The sequence below is a fragment of the Gavialis gangeticus genome, unplaced genomic scaffold, assembly GCF_001723915.1.
Source record: "Gavialis gangeticus isolate Ggan-Ray unplaced genomic scaffold, GavGan_comp1, whole genome shotgun sequence".
Classification (NCBI taxonomy): domain Eukaryota; kingdom Metazoa; phylum Chordata; order Crocodylia; family Gavialidae; genus Gavialis; species Gavialis gangeticus.
This window is the reverse complement of record NW_017729006.1, coordinates 32,267,600-32,283,414: the sequence shown is the minus strand read 5'-3', so window position 1 is coordinate 32,283,414 and position 15,815 is coordinate 32,267,600. Positions and strand designations below refer to the sequence as shown.

The 15,815-nt window shown below is 43.5% G+C and overlaps 1 protein-coding gene and 1 long non-coding RNA gene across 2 annotated transcripts in view; one reads left to right on the top strand and one right to left on the bottom strand.

Moving 5' to 3' along the window:
* The window catches only part of LOC109291872, an 11,230-nt gene extending 10,661 nt beyond the window's left edge, over positions 1-569 (top strand). Inside the window, exon 2 of the long non-coding RNA XR_002095970.1 lies at positions 385-569. This is a non-coding gene — a long non-coding RNA (uncharacterized LOC109291872). The remainder of the gene's footprint in view (positions 1-384) is intronic.
* SUGCT (succinyl-CoA:glutarate-CoA transferase) overlaps positions 1-15,815 on the bottom strand; it is a 678,860-nt gene that overhangs the window by 60,676 nt on the left and 602,369 nt on the right. The gene's annotated exons all lie outside the window — the stretch shown is intronic.

Genomic DNA, 15,815 nt, shown 5'->3' with positions numbered 1-15,815 from the left:
CCCAGAACTGGATGCAGTACTCCAACTGCGGTCTGACCAGTGCTGCATAGAGGGGGAGGATCACCTCTTTGGACCTGCTTGAGATGCATCTGTGGATGCATGACAAGGTGCGGTTGGCCTTCCTAACTGCCTTCCCACACTGCCGGCGCATGTTCATCTTGGAGTCAATGATGCAAAACCAATGCAAAAATGTAATTTAGGAGATTGGGCCCCTGAGAGACCCAATGGGGCAACTGACATCCAATGCCCAAGAAAGGGCCAACACTATCCTTTTTCTTTTTCTGACTTCCCATGTATCTGAAGGAGGACTTTTTGTTGTTCTTGATTTCCGTAGCTAGCCTAAGTTTGGTTTGCGCGTTGGCTTTTCTCGACCACTCTCTACAGGTGCGGGTGAGTGCAGAGTAATCCTCTTTGGTAATGCTTCCCATTTTCCAGCTGGTGTAGGCTAGTCTTTTGAGCTGAATGAGGTCCAACGGTTCCTTATTCAGCGATGGGGCCTTCCTTGCCCGTTGAGTTCATTTCTTGTGAGATGGTATAGCTTTGCCCTGTGCTTCAAGGATTATGTTTTTGACAGATGACCATTCCTCATGTACTCCCTTTTCTGGGGGGTATGGCCTCCAGTTGCCTGACTGGCCAATTCTCTCAGTTTGCAAAAGTCAGCTTTCCCAAAGTTAAGGACTTTGTTTTACTGAGGGGTTTGCCTGCTCTTCAGTGAAGTAAGAAGGTGACCAATTCATGGTCGCTGTCACCAAACTTCCCCTTGATCCACAGATTGGATTCACAATGTTCAACTTTCTTTCCTTTTGCATTTGAGTTAGGACCACAGAAAGCTCTGGTTCTGTTATTCCTGGGGTTCTCCTAGCCCATGCCATGATCTTTCTATTTACTTTAAAGTGGAAAAACCAAGGTGGAAAATTACACCTAGGGATGTTAATAGTTTTTTGTATGTCCATATTTTATATACTTTTTCATCATAAAGTTTACAAACAACCTAAAAATTACCCAAGCAGAAACCACACTCATCATAAAGATACCATGAGCAGTATGGGGTGTCATATGTTTTGCTAAATAGCTGAAGGAATCTATGCATGTCTTATTTCTCCATGTGACTTGTGTAGAATATTGTGAATCCAATCATTTTAAAAGCATACTTTCTATTTCAAAATAAAATTCAGTTTATTTGTCATGTATTTTGCTTTGTTTTGTCAAATAATACTTGTCACATAGTGTCATATTTTGTTACACATAATGTTGTTACAAAGATCAGTAATGTTAACATAAATGAAAGCAGCTTGAAGAATTATTCTACCCTCTACCCTGTTAAGCACTGTGCCTAAACAGGGGCCTATGTACCACCAAAACTAATGAGACTAAGCACATGTTCAAAGTTAAGCTTGTGCTTAACAGCTTCCTTGAATTCAGCCCCTAGGCAATGCAGGCCTCCCAAACAGAAACGAGGATTGAAACAGGAAAATGTGATTGTAAAACCACAAAAAAATTGGCAGGATGGCTCACAGATGGGCTTATCTTTTTTAAGGCTTCTTTTTTTAATTGAGTAGATTTTAAGTCAGCAATATCAGTCTAATTTATTATCAACTTTCCTATTTTTAAATTTGAAACGCCATCCGGAATTTTTTTAAATGACAATTGTTTTAAAGATACATGATTGTTTGTTGGGTGGCAGGTACATTCAGAAAACCACACCCCTTAAAAATCACCTAAAATCAGGCATCCACACCTCCTTCTTTAAATCTTTCCCTAAGGCAAATAGAAAAATTAAGTTTGTACAAAAACAGTATTTATTTAATGTTCTTCTCCCTTTTATATTTGCATTAGCCCTTCCATATGGCACAGGCATTAAACTTTCAATTGGAAGCAAATGAGAACAATTCTGAGCCACCTCTTTTATAAAACCCTTCAATCATTTGTAATGTTTTTTGACTAGTAAATAATATAGTTGCTTCACTGAGCTATTTAACTCATATTACTTACAGCTGGGGAAAAATGAGGAACAGTCATTTTCTAAATGTAGGGAGACAAAAAATATGATACCCTCATCCAAATCAAATTAGATTAGGATTTTTCCCATTGGTTTAAAGAGATAAAAGATAACCTTTTCAACTTGTATTTTGCTGAGCTTTGCATTTATATTTTCCAATGAAAGATTCTGAAAATAGAACTTCACAAGTGTTAATAAGTTGCAGTCCTATCTCCGCTGCACTGAGACTAAATACAGATGGAACCACTGAAATTGTGCTGTAGTTTGGAATATCTATGCTGGCTTCTAAAATAGCATACAATGTCACTTAAAAATATTATATGGTGTCAAATTATACACTTGTGTTCAAAGGCTAGCTAAATAGACTTCTGAGAAAAAATCTGTGCCAGAGTTTTGAGTCAAGGGAGAATCTTCCATTACAACCTGCAGCCTTTATTTAGCCATCTCATCTCAAAACATTACTCAGTCATATCTATTACTACTGAGCTCAGGATCATCAATCCAGACTGAGGCCCCACAATCTTACAAAAGTAGGGCTGGAAGGGTCCTCACCAGGTCATCTAGTCCATCTCCCTGCTCAAGGCAGGATCACCCCTAAGTAAACCATCCCAGCCAAGTTTCTGTCCAAAATGCTCATGAAAATATCCAGGGATGAAGACTCCACAACTTCTCTAGGTAACCTGTTCCAATGCTTGACCACCTTCATGCTCAGAAAGTTCCTCCTCATCTCCAACCTAAATTTCCTCTGCTGCAGTTTGAAGCCACTGCTCCTATGGCCACAGAGAAAAATCCAACCCCAGCCTCTCTATAACAACTTCAGGTATTTGAAGACCTATCAAATCCCTCCTCAGTCTTCTCTTCCCAGCCTAAAAAAACCCTAATTCTTTCAGCCTTTCCTCATAAGCTATACTTCCCAGCCCTCTAAATCATTTTTGTCACTCTCCATTGGATTCTTTCCAACCTCTTTACATCCTTCTTGAAGTGTGGGGCCCAAAACTGGACACAATACTGTGGACTCTGGGTGAGATCTCAATAGTGCTGAATAGAGCAGGTGATCACTTCCCTTGATTTGCAAGGGACACTCATATCAATATAATCCAATGTACTGGTGGCCAATTTTTGCAACAAGAGCACAGTTGGCTCATATTCAGCTTACGGTTTATTGCAAACCCCAGGCCCTTCTCTGCAGTACTGTAGCCTAGCCCAGTCTATTTGTGCATGCAATTATTCTATCCCAAGTGCAGAACTTTGTGCTTGTCTGTTGAATTTCTTCTGGTTGATTGCAGACCATTTTTCTAGGCTATCTAGGTCATTCTTGATCCTAGCCCTATCCTCCAATATGTCTTCAACTCCACCCACCTTTGTGTCATCTGCAAATTAGCTAAGTGTGCACTTGATCCCATCATCCAAATCATTAATAAAGATATTAAACAACACTGGACCCAGGGCAGGCCCCTTGGGAACCCCACTTGGTGCTTCCTCCCAACTAGACATGTAGCCACTGATGACTACTCATTGAGTACAAAGATCCATCCCATTATGTATGCATCTTACAGTGCTTTCATTTAGTCTGTATTTCCTTAGCTTGTCAATGAGAATGGGAGACAGTGTCAAAAGCCCTGCTAAAGTCAAGCTACATCACATCCACTGCTCTTCCCCCCATCCACAGAGACTGTCACTTTATCATAGATGGAAATCAGGTTGACAGCCATAACTTGCTCTTGGTGAATCCATGCTGGCTGTTTCTGAACACCTTGTTCTCCTCTAGGTGTTTCATGATAAATTCCTTAAGGACCTGCTTTATGATCTTTCCAAATACTGAGGTCAGACTGGTTTGTAGTTCCCTAGATCATCCTCCTTCCATTTCTTAAAGATATATTTGCCCTTTGCCAATTATCCAGGACCTCACCTGACCTCCACAAGTTCGCAAAGAGGATAGTTAGTGGCCTTGAAATTACATCAGCCAATTCCTTTGGTACCCTGGGATGTATCCTATCCATCCCTGTTCACTTAAAAGTATACACTTTCTCTAAGTAATCCCTTACCTGTTTTGCCATTACTCTAAGCTTTTTCCCTATCTTTGCTGTCAACTGTGCTTGTCATCTGGTAGCTCCCCCTGTTTGTGAAGACTGAAGTAAAAAAGGCATTAAATATTTCAGCTGCCTCTGCATCATCTCTTAGTAGGTTATCTTCTGCATTATGTAAGGGGCCTATGGTTTCTCTGGTCTTCTTCTTACTTTTGACATACTTGTGTGAAATTCCTTTTTATTGCCATGTCCTCTGATAGCTGCATCTCAAATCATGCAGTGACCTTCCTAATTTTTTCCCTACAGGTTTGTGCAATACTCTTATACTCTTCCCTAATAATATGACTGAGTTTCCACTCTATAGGGTTCCTTTTTGTGTTTCAATTCACTGAAAAGATTGCTGGTCTTCTATTATATTGGGATAGCTTGCCCCTGCACCCTTAAAAGGCCATCCTTAAAGTACAGCCAACTGTCCTAGATTCGTTTTCCCCTCAGAGTATCTCAGGGAATCCTGCCCACTAGTTCCATGAGTTTGTTAAAGTCTGCTTTACTGAAGTCCAGTGTCCTTACGCTGCTGCTCTACTTCCTTCCTCCCCTTATAACCTTGAACTGTATCACTTTGTGGTCACTGTCTCCAAAGTTACCTTCCATATTCTCAACCAATTCCTCCCTGTTTTTTTGAGCAGCAAGTCAAGAAGTGTTTCCCCCTTTGGGGTTTCTCCATCATCTGTATCAAACAGCTATCTCCAACTCACTCCAAGAATGTGTTGGTTTGTGCAGTGCTTTATTGCTCTCCCAACAGATATCCTGATAATTAAATTCTCGCATGAGAACCATGTCTTATGGTTTGGAAGTTTCCATCAGATTTTTAAAGAAGTCCTCATACACCTCTTTCTTGTTTGGTGGCCTACAGCAGACACCCACCATAACATCCCATCTGCTGCTTTAGCCTCTGACCTTTACACCCAGAGGTTTTCAACAAGCCTACCTTCCACCTTGGAACACATTTACATCCTCTTTATATATAGGGAAACAGCTTTTATCCCCTGTCTGTTCTTCCTGAATTAGGACCATCTAGGACCATACTCCAGTAACGTGAACTATCTCATCACATCTCTATAATCCTAATTCCTCAGTTGTACTAGGAACACTAATTCTTCCAGTTTATTCCCCAATACACCTTGCAAAACTATATAAACATTGCAGATATCTAACTGATAGCCCTCTCTTCTCTCTGAGAACATTGCTATGCTAAGGCTTCTGCTATTGCTTCTCCTTACTAAACTTTTATCTAGGTCTCCTGGGTCTTTCCTTACCTTAGGGCTTTTGTCTCTTAAATCATACAAACATGTATTATGCCTGGAATAGCTTACATTCGGAACTCCATACCATTGGGAGGCACGATAATAGACACACAAAAGCAACAAGAGATCTCCAACTGTACATCATTAAATGAAAATAGAACAAGCAGGAAGTGTAGGCCAAACTGTGAATACCATGCTAACATCCTATGAGATAGAAGCAGTTCTCTGCATCTCTTGCTGTTCCCAAACAAAACAAAGAGAAAGAGGTGGGAAGAAAGGTCTGAAACACACAGACAAGGTATTCTACACATTGTACTAATCAGTTTGTTCCCCCATCACTTTTCTTGTTGTTCAAAATAACAAGAACAATTCAGAGTTTCACAGAAATCACTCTTGGATTAAAAAAATGCAATATGTATCATAAACTGGACAGTGGGTAGATAAGCGGTGTGCTGTAACAACTGCCTATCATGTTGACCAATATTACCCAACATGATTGTGGTTTTCCCCATCTGCATCCATCTGATATTTCACTTCTGGCTTTTTGATTTGTGTTTGCACAGTGCCTAACCCAGTACAACTGAGAATCCTGGAAACTGTGGTAATACAAACAATAAATAATAATTTGGGGGTTCCTCATTCAGGACTTGACAACTGAATATTATTATGAAGTTCATAATCACTAAGCCAGCTGATCTGCAAAAATAGAAAGCACACAAAAATATCAATCCAAGTGTTTGTGGCACAAAGAAAATTTGGGGTCAAGCTGCCACATTCAATTTATCATCAAGGTAAATTATCTGATAAATATTGATGGCACTTCTCCACTGCCATATTTACTTCTGTAAAAAACAATATTACTGAGTTAACTCTAGATGCAGCAGAATTTTGAACTTACCATGAAAGCAATCAGTGGAGTGCAGCAAAAGCAGAGAGGCTTGCCACAGATAATGTGTATAATTTGCGAAATGTGAAAAGTCTTGCCTTTGTTAATGGGCCTCTGATTCAAAGACCACTGAAGTCAACAGAGACTTTCCTGTTACTCTATTCAGGTACTGGGTATAAAGGTGGATCACCATGTGGAACAACTGACACTTTATTAGTACAGCAGAGATTAGCTCTTTTTGTTTTGTTTTTTTTCCAGATTCTGGAGGTCATTTTGGGTGGATAGATTTTTTCAGGAATAAGAAAATTCTGATAAAATTAGTTTGAGACAATTAGACTTATCAATCTTGACAGCAACCATTCAGCTACAAAAGGAAAGCAACTAAATACTGTGCAATGAACCATAGTACCGTTTCTGAGAGCACTTACGTATGTGAGAAACTTTACACGTTAGTACTTCCATTAAGCTCTATAGCATTCCCCACTCATGTAAATTTACTCATGTGCCTGAGCGTTTGGGGGATTCGAGCCGCAATCTGTAGCAGAAATGAAAAATCTCTGCAGAGTCAGAAGCAGTTATCAGAGGGAGACTACATGAAGAAGCAAGAACAAAGAGACATTTTAAAATGAGGTGTGACACCAAAAATAGATGAGTCATGAAGATGATGCTACAATGATTCATTAACACTAGAAGCTCAGCCAACGAGGAATGCAGAAATAAGAAATGAATGCCAATGCTTTAACAATGCTAACAAACTATTTGCTTTTGTAAACTTATTACAGGAATGATTTTCCTTTCCTCTCAATCTAAAATTTATTATGCAATTAGTTGTCATTTGAATAAACTGCATGCCTGCCTCTGATAACGGTTTGCTCAAAATGCTTAGAACTTTACAGTTTTTGTTTTAAAAAAGAAAAACACTAGGAACTTCAAGTCCTGCCAATTTTTCCTCCCTGCCAAGTCCTATTAGCATAAATGAATGGTTTATTTTAAGAAATGCCTGATAAATTACTCTACACAATCAGTAATGAGGGTACTGTCAGCAAAGGAGAATCATTTCCAAAATTTACTTGGCACAAATGAGTGGCTGACTAGTTCACAACCATGTTATAAGGTCTCAGGCCGCATTTTATATCATAAATCTGCCTGACCTCCTTCAGACAAAAATAAAGTTATTCTACAGAAGGGGTAGTTCAAGGAAGTTTGTATATTTACTTTTAAGAAAAGTGGATATATTCAAGCTTCTTCTTCACAAAAAACTCCCATTGCTGCTGCTGCTTAGTAGACTGGAATTGTCCCCCTAGGCCAGGGTAAGAGATAACACAACTCTGCACATCTCTGTATTCTTACAAGTCAAAAAATCCAAGCTCAAACCAGAAGTGAATCAATAAGCCAGGAGCAATTGAAGAGACGGGGATTTCCTACCTGTTGAGTCAGACTTCTAAAAATATTATACTAACTTAAAATACATTTTAGTTTCTCTTTGGGGTACAGTTTCAAAAGAAGTTGGCATTCTTTGGCAATTAGCAAAGAAGCCAATCATCCTTCATCATCTCTTTTAAACAATTCCTTAGTAAGGGTGCTTAAATTATTTACTGGTCATTGAAAGACACATTAAGGAAAATACCTCTAGAAAAATCAAAGAATGTTAAAAAGCAAAAGACCTAGCACATCTTATGTCCAGCCTTCATTATTTCCTATGGCAATTTTTTACTGTTAGTGCTTTGTCCAGTCTACTTTTACAACTCCCAGATCTTTCACACATTTCCCTTGGAAGACTATTACAAAATCCAGTAAATTTCTATTTAGATTTCCAAAAGATTTCTACTAGGTTTTGTATAATATTTGCCACAAAATGAGATGAAAATGTTGCATATTCCCTAGTAGGATACAAAAGTGTCTAATGCAATTTATGCTGCTCATATTTTGTGCTTAATGTGTCAAATTCTTAATGTTTAACCATATTTTAAAGATTTGGTTAAACATAAAGATCCAGATCCAGTGTCTAACACAATACAGTGTGAAGCAAAGCTGTATAAGGCACAGATGAAGAGAAAATGTCCCATAAGTCTTGTGAAGTTTCACAGTAAAAGGATATGCACCAACTGCTTCCCAAGGGATACACTGGGAATCTCTCTTTGCTTGTCAACACACAGCTGTGGAATTGTCAGTAAGAATTCAGTCTACCTTTCTTTCAACAACAGAAAAGCCTGGATAACTAAACAGATTGCCTTGAGCTCTTGGAGAGTGTCATGAAGATTGAATTTTGGAACTGAACTGACATGCTGACTGACAGATCCAGAATCTGAGCTCCCCTATCGGTGTCTTGGAAATATCTATAACTTGTTATTAAATCAGGGACTGGCAAAGAGAAAGGGGCCTCTACAGCAGCCAATGAACCAAGTGGTTCAAAGGTTGCCCCAATACTGAGACCCCTGCGATCAAGAGAATTGCTCTCCAGCAGGGTTTGAAGGGATGGTGTCATTTTTCTGAGCCTGGGGTTTTCAAACACAATAAACTTGCTTGCCTAAGGAATGTATACAAATTAGAATGTAGCCTGACATTTAAGAAAGGCTCATCTCTGCATAAGTGTAACTGTGTGAAACAACAAGAAAAGCCCTATTCAGAGACTGCAAAATTTCTCAAAGCTTTCTCCCCTTTCCAATATTAAGCTGATTCCAGGCAGCTGCCTAATGAAATGCTTGTTTCTCCAGATTACGGTTCTGAATATGAAACCTTTACTTAACCCACTTGAAACATATATCACGCTTATTTTGCCAGAAAGAGCACTGAGGACCAACAAAGCAACCCTGCCAGTTCAGACACCTTCTGGAAGAAGGCTGCATGTCACCTCTTGGGACACAAGTTTGGTGTTAGTGGAAAAAAACATGTTTTTTCCTCTGTTTGGTTTATTCTGATGTAAACTGTGAAGACAGAAACAGATTAGAAATGCCTATGGAAAAACTTCTTTTATTTTTCAAATATGTTACAGGAGGCTGTTTTGAATCATTTAAGGGTGCTTGTCAAAATCAGGGCAAAGTAGGACCCCAACTGCCCTGGCATAAAAAACAATGAGAAACTTGTATGAATAATGGTTTGATGGTAGGATCTAGCAGCACAACAACTTCAGAGAAACTTACCTTCAATTACCACTTTGCTCACTTTTTTTATTCTGGCTCAATGCATAAAAAATCAAGAAGATACATCGGTGTAATATTTATCCTGCTTATACTTGCTGCATATATTTTATCAATTTGATTTTCATCCTCACACAAACCACTGCACTCCCATCCCTCTCCACTCACCTTTTCAGTACAGTAATGGTGAGTCTGTAGGAGTAGCATCCTCTTAAAAAGAACTTTGAGGTGGGGGTCTCACATGCATGTGCTGGATATGAACCTCTGGGTTCCATGCAGATTGGAATTAATTTTATTAATTCCAATCTGCATGGAAATTATTAATTATGGTTTTATTAATTATGGTTGCTGCTGCTGCGGCAGCTTGCGTGTTTGTTGCTTGCTACAGCCAAAGGTTACAAGAAAGAACATAATCCACCATAGGGACATGCCCTTTCCCACCAGCACATTCTGGCTTGTTAGACCTCAGAGATCTTCGTGTTTTGGTCTTCAGACCAGACCTCCCAGTTCTTGTTAGTGTTATTGTCTGGAGGGAATTATTTGCTCCACCCTGTTGCAATGTTCATTTACTCAATGGCATTCTGTTGTTCCTTATTTACTTTGGTTCTTATTCGGCTGCGTCAAATGAAATAATGCATATGTTCATTTCAAATCCTCCTCCAAGCATGCCAACTGGCTTCCACAACTGCTGTTGTCTTTGGGTTAATATCCACCACTAACCAGGTTCCACAGCTACCTCACGTGGCCTGTGTCCTATTGCAATGGACTGTTGCCTTCTGCTACTGATATGTATAGCTAGCAGATGCATGGACCCAGGTCTGCTCAGCTGTACGTAACGGCCTGGGTAGGCCCTTGCTTTCTTTGTTAAGGGCTGCACGTTCAGCTTTGTCTTCTCTTAACTGTTTCTATTTCCTGCCTGATTTTTTCTCCGCTACCCCTTAGTGGACTACCCCTCAGCAGAAATGGTTCTGGTTCTTATGCCTATCAGTCACTGTGTGGGGCTACTTTCAAGTCCCAGGGGACAAGTATACAAAGGTATACCTTTCCTATCTATTTTTGCCTTTGCCAGTGGCTCTTGGCTGTCTTTCTTTTCAACTCTACCTTTCTTGTGCTCTGTTAATACCCAGGGGAAGATGTATTGTGTTCAAATTCCCATTTAGTGCTAAATTATTTAAATTCTGCTGTGTGGTGTATTGTGGTCCACTATTAGAGCACAGTCTTCTAGCGGATCTGATGTGACCTTTTCTTACATTTGGGAGTTCATGAAGCTGTACAGTCTCCTTCCATTACAGATCACTATGTTCTTTGTATTCCTTCCTCTGTTGCACACATTCTCTCAAAGGGTCATTCGTATGTGGCCAGGAGACATATTCCCCTAGCTCATCTCAGGGCTGCCTCTGTCACCAGGACAAGGAAACCTAAATACTCAGGAAGGTGGAAGATGGCAACCGTGGCAGCTGCCCAGCCATAGAACAGGTTCAAAGGATCTTGTTCAAGAAGACTCTTACTCCAGCAGGAGAGGCCAAGCCATGTATCCCAAGGGATGGGAAGATCAAGGCTACTGTCACCAAAAGGAAGGAACAGGTAGGGCTGTGCGAAGTTTCGGTCCCTGATTCGGTTCGGTGGAGATTCAGCCTGATTTGGTGGCCAAATCTCCACATCCGAATTGAATCAGAGGACCCTTTCTCCGAATTGAATCAGAACGCTCCACATTGATTTGAAGAAATTTGGAAAGATTAGGCAATTCGGACATAGACGCAGCTGTAAATGGTTTTTCTGCATACCTCTAAGTAGCAGGTGGCTTGTAAATGCTGCGATGCTGGGGTGCATGAAGCATCCCACAGAAGTGCAGAGGATTCCCCAGCATGCTTGGCAGCAGACCCAGAAGTGAACCAGAACAGAAGTACTTCCAGTCTACTTCCGGGTCTGCTGGGGAGAGTGCAGGAGGGGCCCCCACATTCTCCCGGCTTGGTAACTGATGCCTCCTGGGTCTGGGGGGTACCCGGGGTCACTCATGGTGGACTGCTGAGCTAGGGGAGCCTGGGGGGCCCCCCTGTGCACTCCCGGAAGTATGTCCGGTCCACTTCCGAGTCTACCAGGGTTTGCCGCCAGGCATGCGGGTGACCTCCCCGTGCTCCTGTGGGACGCTCCATCTGCACCAGTACTGCAGTATTCACAAGCCGTGCCTGGTACCTTGAGGTATGTAGAAAAAACATTTAAAGCTGTATCTATGTCTGAATCACTGATTCTCTGAATCAGAATCCAATCTTCAGATTCAGATTCAGTTGAATCAAATCGGGAACAGTGATCCAAAATAATGAATAGAATCACTTTTCCCTGATTTGGGCCGAATCCAAATCAAATAGGGCCCATTTTGCACACCCCTAATAACAGGTGATGCTGCTGGTTCCCTGTCTGACTACTACCCCATGCTGTTCATTCATGTGGACACTAATGATACCTCCAGGGGTGACACTGAGGAGATCAAACATGATGACACAGCTCTGAATACAAGACTGAAAAGGACAGGAGCCTGGGTGGTCCCAGGAGCCAACCCTGGGTAGGAGTAGGTGCACCCCCAAGATCAATAAGTGGCTGCATAGCTGATGTCACCAGTATGGCATTGGCTTCTTTGACCATGGAATAGTGGTCCAAGAAGGACTACTGGGAAGAGAATGGGGTCTGCCTGGAGAATGGGGTCCACCTGACTGAGAAGGGGGAGACAGCATCTTTGCATGCCAGCTGGCTAACCTGGTCTTATGGATTTAGAATGATTTTATTATACCTCACCAGCACTTGGTCATATTTTCCCTGTCTAATATTGCTGATTATCTGGTTGCTAGGACTATATTTTAGCTGGCTCCACAATCCAACTAGAATCACATGGGTCACTGATTAAACAGCAGAATAATAGGGTAGCTGATAAAGCTGTGCGAAATGGCTCTGTTCCGATTTGGATTCGGCCATTTCGGAGGGACAGTGATTTGATTTGGTGTTTTCACAAATGGGCCTATGAACATCACTTCATCAACCTCCTGGATACAAAAACTCATGGACTCAGTATAGACATTTGATTTATGACACACTATAACCTGCCTGACATCTGACTCCCTAAGTACCTGTATACTTTTACCTGCTACATCCCCCTTCCCACCCCCACCCCCCAGCCTGTCTCTCACCACCTGATGCCTCAATTTACATTTTCACTGACTGGCTTTATTGCTTGCATCCCAGCCTCTGGCTTCTTTTCTATTCCTTCCATCTAGAAAGAACACACACCAGCTGCAGATGCTTCCTCAGCCTGACGAAGGGTTTTTAAACGTGAAAGCTTGCTAAGATATATTTCTCCAACTATTCAGTTGGTCTACTAAAAGATATCAGATTGACCCAAAGACCCTTGTCTGCCTTGTGTGTTAAGGCAAAGTGGGATGAATGCATCAGAGATGGTAGCTTGTAACAGGGGACCTTCCCGATGCTGGTTAGACCTCAGCCCACCCACCTGTTTTTGGGCCAAACACCCACCCCTCTTTCTCCTGCCATGCCTTGATGGAAAACCAATTCAGATGTTACCCAGGCAGGAGGCTGCCCATTTAGGCCCCTGATGTCTTGGGGTGACATCCATTCCACTCCATACCTTCCCTACACTGCACCCCATGCCTCGCAGATGGCATCTCTGGCAGCTAAGCTCACCTGGAGCCTCACAACTCCACTGCAACCAGCAAGCCTCAGGTGTCTCAAACATCTTACAAGGTCTAGACTTTCCCTAGCCAGCACTGTGCGTACGTGTGGTGGCTAAGATTTTCAGGCACCTCCTACCCGCATTTCACCAGCAAGGTTTGCGGTCCTGGCATTTCCTGGGGGCTGCCATGCCACTGGCAGTCCCACCAGGCATCCCAACCCTGTCAGGGTACAGTTTTAGGTTATGCCCAGGACCTGGGGCTTCCTCCTTCCCCATAGCTCCTGCCCATACCTCCAAGTTTGTCCTGGCACGGGAGCTCACTGGGGAGATGTTCTTCCCCTGCTGACTGGTGATACAGTGAGTACTGCCTCCAGCTCTGAGAGCAGGGCATTAAATGGTTGTGAAACCAAACCAAAGAAAAAAAGGAAATAGGTGTGGACAGACTGAGGAGGGTGGCACTCAATCCATCTGCACAGGGAGCTTGGGGAACCCCAGCAGCAGGAGGTTCACCTTAAGGAACACCAGCTGCTCCACCAAACCAGGATACAAGGAGGTGCAGTGGGGTGTCACACCATCCCCTGTAATGCTGAACATCCTCTCGCTTGGAACACTGGTTGGTGGACAGGACAGGTGATCCCAGGCAATAGTGGCCAGATCCTACCACGTGTGGCTGCAGCTTGCCTAGCAGGCCAAGGGGTCACAAAGCAGTGGCTCCACATCCTTGGCAAGATAGGTAGCCACTGAGGCCTCGGTGCTACCTGCCCAATGCTGAAGTCTGGTGCCTCTGGATCTCAACATGGAAGCCATGCCCTTAGCCCACACTGGCAGTGCCTGTAGTGGAAGAGGCTGCCTGGTGGATGGAGTGCTGGCACGAGAAAGTGGATCCCCCTCTTCCATGCCCCCCGCTTCTGCCTTTCTGCCTCCTTGACTCTGTTCACCAACTCCACCCAGTGATCCAGGGTTTTGCTGCCACAGACACTCCCCTTCATCCTCAGGTCGCACACGCCCACCAGCACATCGACCTTACTAGACTGCAACAGATCCAGCTGTTTCTTGATGCCCTCCTTCAGCCGCTTTCATAGTTGGTAGGGTTGGAAGGGATCAGATCATCAAGTCCGACCCCCTGCCCTGGGCAGGAAAGAATGCTGAGGTCAAATGACCCCAACTAGGTGATTATCTAGCCTCATTTTGAAGACCCCCAGGGTAGGAGCCAGTACCACTTGGCTTGGAAGTTTGTTCCAGATCCTAGCCACTCTGACTGTGAAGTAGTGCCTCCCGATATCTAGCCTGAATCTACGCTCAGTCAACTTATGGATGTTATTCCTTGTTACTCCCGGTAGTGCTTGGGGAACAGGGACTCTCCCATTGCCTGCTGGTCCCCCTTGGCCAGTTTATAGACAGCCACCAGATCCCTTCTCAGCCTTCTCTTGTGAAGGCTGAACAGGTTCTGGTCCTGTAGCCTCCCCTCGTAGGGCCTGCCTTGCTGCCCCTGTGATCATGCACGTGGCCCTCCTCTGGACCCTCTCAATGCTGGCCACAACCCTCCTGAAGTGCAGCACCCAGAACTGGACGCAGTACTCCAACTGTTGCCTGACCAGTGTCACATAGAGGGGGAGGATCACCTCATGATGCATCTGTGGATGCATGACAAGGTGCAGTTAAGCTTCCTAACCATGTCCCCTCATTGGTGACCCATGTTCATCTTGGAATCAATGATGACTCCAAGATTCTTTTCTGCCTCTGTGCTGACAAGAAGAGAGTTCCCCAGCCTGTAGGTATGCTGCTGGCTCTTCCTCCCCAGGTGCAAAACCTTGTACTTGTCAGTCTTGAAACCTATCCTGTTCTCATCCGCCCACCCCTGTAACCTGTCCAGATCTAGCTGCAGCCTGTCCTTCTCCTCTAGCATGCCCACTTCTCTCCACATCTTAATGTCATCCACAAATTTGAACAAGGTGCTTTTTACCTCCTCATCCAAGTCGCCGATGAAGATGTTGAACAGCACAGGCCCGAGGATCGAGCCCTGGGGAACCCCACTGCCCACATCCCTCCAGGTCAAAAATGACCCATCCACCACCACTCCCTGAGTGTGGCCCTCCAGCCAATTTACAACTCATCTGACTGTGTAGGCATTGACACCACAATTGCCTAATTTTTTAATGAGAATGGGATGAGAGACAGTGTCGATGGCCTTCCTAAAGTCCAGAAAGACTACGTCCACTGTGACACCTGCGTGTGCCTGCACCTCTGGTGACAGCAGCTTGCCTCAGTCAGGAATATGGATCCCCTGGAACTTCTCTATTTGGCTCTGAAGTTCCCTCACTACAGGGATCACCTGGCTAAGGAGGGCATCGCCAGCACTGAGGCTGTCAGCGGCCTCAAGGAATGGCTTGAGGACCACCAAGATCTGGGAGATGGTATCCCACTCAGCTTTGTTCAGGAGGCCACTGATCCCAATCTCCCTGAGCAAGGCCATCTCACGGATGGCCTTCTGTTGCTCGACCCACCTTTCGAGCATCAGGTATGTGGAGTTCCACCGAGTTTCCACATCCTGCATGATTCTGTGCTGTGGGATGCTCAGCTCTGCCTGTTTGTCCTGCAGGATCTTGCCCACCTTGATGCTCTAGTGGAAGTAGCCCACCACCTTCCTGCATTTTGAAATGTGCTGGCTGGTTGTGACAATGCCCTCACTGGCAGCCCTGTCCCCCTCCAAGGCATCCCTAACTATAGGTGGAAGTTGTGTATCACACAGCGGATGCCAACAAAGTTGGCATCATGGACTGCCT